Source organism: Bos taurus, chromosome 1 (assembly GCF_002263795.3).
Source record: "Bos taurus isolate L1 Dominette 01449 registration number 42190680 breed Hereford chromosome 1, ARS-UCD2.0, whole genome shotgun sequence".
Lineage (NCBI taxonomy): Eukaryota > Metazoa > Chordata > Mammalia > Artiodactyla > Bovidae > Bos > Bos taurus.
Window position 1 is genome coordinate 1,214,851 of NC_037328.1, and position 3,443 is coordinate 1,218,293.

Sequence of the window (3,443 nt, forward strand, 5' to 3'; positions counted from 1 at the left end):
AAGAAGCCTGAGTACTGAAGCATTGATGCTTTTGAATTGCAGTGCTGGAGAAGACTCCCGAGAGTTCCTTGGACAGCAAGGAGATCAAGCTAGTCAATCCTAAAGGAAACCAACCCTGAATGTTTGGAAGGACTGATGCTGAAGCTGAAGCTTCAATACTTTGGCCACCTGATGTGAAGAGCTGACTCACTGGAAAAGATCCTAGTGCTGGGAAAGATTGAGGGCAGGAGGAGAAGGGGTGACTGAGGAGATGGTTGGATGGCATCACTGACTCAATGGATGTGAATTTGAGCAAACTACAGGAGATTGTGAAGGACTGGGAAGCCTGACATGTTTTGCAGACCATGGGGTTGCAAAGAGTCAGACACAATTTAGTGACTAAACAATAAGCCCTATGGTTGGCAGAATAATGGCCTCGTCCTAATACTGGCAACCTATAAAAATGTTGCCTACGTGGTCAAATGGACTTTGCAGATGTGGTTACAGTAAGGATCTTGAGATGGGGAGATCTTCCTGGACAACCTGGGGAGCTTAATAATACCATGAGTGTCCTGATAAGAGATTGTCAGAATGACAAGGATCAGAATGAGAGGTGGGATGACCTAAGGATAGAAGCAGAGTAGAAGTAAAACACTTTGAAGATGGAGGAAGGGACCATGAGCCAGGCTAAGTAGATGATCTATAGACACCAGAAAAGGCAATGATACAGATTCTCCCCTGGAGCCTCCAGAAGGAAGACAGACCTGCCTGCACTTTGATTTTAGCCTGCAGAAACTGATTTCAGATTTCTCAGCTCCAGAACTGTGAGGCAATACATTTGTGTTGTTTTAAGCCTCGGAGTTTGTGATAACTTGTTACAGCAGCAACAGGAAGCTAGCACACTCCCCTTGCCTCCCTGTCTACACTAATGCTCCACCCCAGGAAGATGTAACCTTTAGGTGTGTAGTCAGTTCACTTTTACCCTTTATTTTTTCACAGTGTCCCAGATCCTAAAAACAACAGTCTTGTTATTTTGTGCTGTGGCCACATACAGGGGACTAGGATGTTTTTTTTTGAATTCCTGGCTTTGGGTTGAACTTGGTGGATCAGGCCAAGTTGTGGGGGGTCCCAACCCTAGTGGATACTTAGGAGAGCTCTCTCTCCTCTTCATCCCCTGCTCCAAGTCACACCACCCACACTGGCTGGCTGAATTGCATCTGAGTGTTTGTGCAAAGTTCTGGAATGCAAAACCATTCCAGCCCACGAGATGGACAGACTCCCCAGATCCTCCCATTTCTGTTCCCGTTCCACAGTTTCTTTTTATTCATTCATTCATTTATTCAAATAGCACTAATTATCCACCCCCAGGGCCTGATGCTGTGGTAGGTGCTGAGATAAAACCCTGAACAGACACAGCCTCAGTTTCTGTCCAGCAGGGCAATGGACAGTAAGAGTGTGGTCAGTGTGTGTGAACAAAGATGTGTGGTCCCAGAGAGGGATGATCATGCTGCTGACAGCTGGTCGGAGTTGGTCTCAAGCACAGCCTCAGGGAATATAGGACCCTTGACCTAGGCCTTGAGGATCAATAGAGATCAACAAGCAGGCAGGGGATGAATAGGGAAGGAGTTAAAGGGAGAAGTAACTCTAGTTACTTCTAGAGTAACAGAAGTAACTCTAGAGGCTGTAACAAGTTATCATGCAAAGGCTTGGTAGTTTGATGTGGCCATAGCCAAGGGCATGAGGGCAAGTGGAAAAGAAAGATGGAGGGGGCCTTAGTCCCTTGGATACTAACAAGAATGTCAAGGACAGTGTTTGTAAAACTGAAGACTGTTTTCCCGCACATCTGAATTGCAAAACCATGACCCACTGGTTGGATGGTGGAAGGGTCTGAGAGCATCTTGTCACTAAATGCAGGATACTTGTTGGTTGATGTTAACTAGTTTAAAGTGTTAAGTGTGGGATTGTTTCAGAGTTGGTACACAGTTAAAGAGGAAAGACAGGGAACCTAACGGTTAGACTGTGGACTTTGTCATTGCACAAACATGGGTTGTAGGACTTCCTTGGTGGTCCAGTGGTTAAGAATTTGCCTTTCAACGCAGGGGGTGCAAGTTTGACCCCTGGTTGGGGAGCTAAGATGCCACATGCCTGGTGGTCAAAAATCAGAAAACAGAAGCAATATTGTAACAAATTTAACAAAGACTTAAAAAAAAATGGGCTCTGACTCTCTGTGTTACTCTGGGGCAGTTAAATAGCCTCAGAGCCTGAATTTCCCCAGTGAGGTTCAACTGTTGGAATGAAAAGATTAAATCAAATAATGCTTGTAGAGTATTCAGCCCTCTACCAAGAAGGGAATTGGTGCTCATAAATAATGGTTGTTTATTATCACGTCCCTTCATGTCAATTTAACAACATGTCCCTCTATTTTCCTACCAGAGGAAGATAAGAGGAAGCTGTTAATGGCTTCAAGAAGAGATTTAATAAGAAGCTGTGAGGAGAATGACAAAAGAGCCAGAAACACAAATCTCTACATTGTGAGAAGACTCAGGTTGAAAGCAGATGGGATTAACTGAACTGTTAGGAGATTTTTAATTAACTAGCACAAAGTTTCAAGATTGTAGAATGACAGACCTTTCGCTAATTCCCAGCAGGGAAACCAAGAACACAATGGCAAGAATTTGGAGGGAGATGGTGTTAAGTCATTTTGTGAAAGAACCTCAACTGAGGAAAGTGGGAAAAGAAGGGGAGGCAAGACTTTTAGCCAGTGTTTGGACTTGACCTTTATGTTTGGTCATCAAGGGCATCTGTGCTCCAGTTCTTTGAGGGCAGGGCCTTGTCTTGGCTATGTGTGCCTACAGGGTGTCCGCCACATGGTACAGAACCAATAAAATGTTGAATGAGTGAAGGAGACATTACTAGGTATTTCTTCTTAACCAGCTTCTCTTCTAGTGCAGGCCTTATTCACATTTTAATTCGGCACAGATAAGCCAGTAGATGGCCTTTTTTTTTTTTTTTTTAAAGGACAACTTCTTGTACCTCGTTTGAAAGCCATCAAATTGAGCCATTCAAATTCCTCAAACCACTCAGAAACTTTGTTTTTGCTTATGATCCTGTCAGCAACTTGTGACTAATGCTAGGGTCACAGGCGGTCACATGCTTGACAGAGTTTGCTTTCTTTAAAATTTTAATTGGAGTAGAGTTACTTTGCAACGTTGTGTTAGTTTCTTCTGTCTGCTGCTGCTGCTAAGTCGCTTCAGTCGTGTCCGACTCTGTGCGACCCCATAGACGGCAGCCCACCAGGCTCCCCCATCCCTGGGATTCTCCCGGCAAGAACACTGGAGTGAGTTGCCATTTCCTTCTCCAATGCATGAAAGTGAAAAGTGAAAGTGAAGTCACTCAGTCGTGTCCGACTCTAGCGACCCCATGGACTGCAGCCTTCCAGGCTCCTCTGTCCATGGGATTTTCCG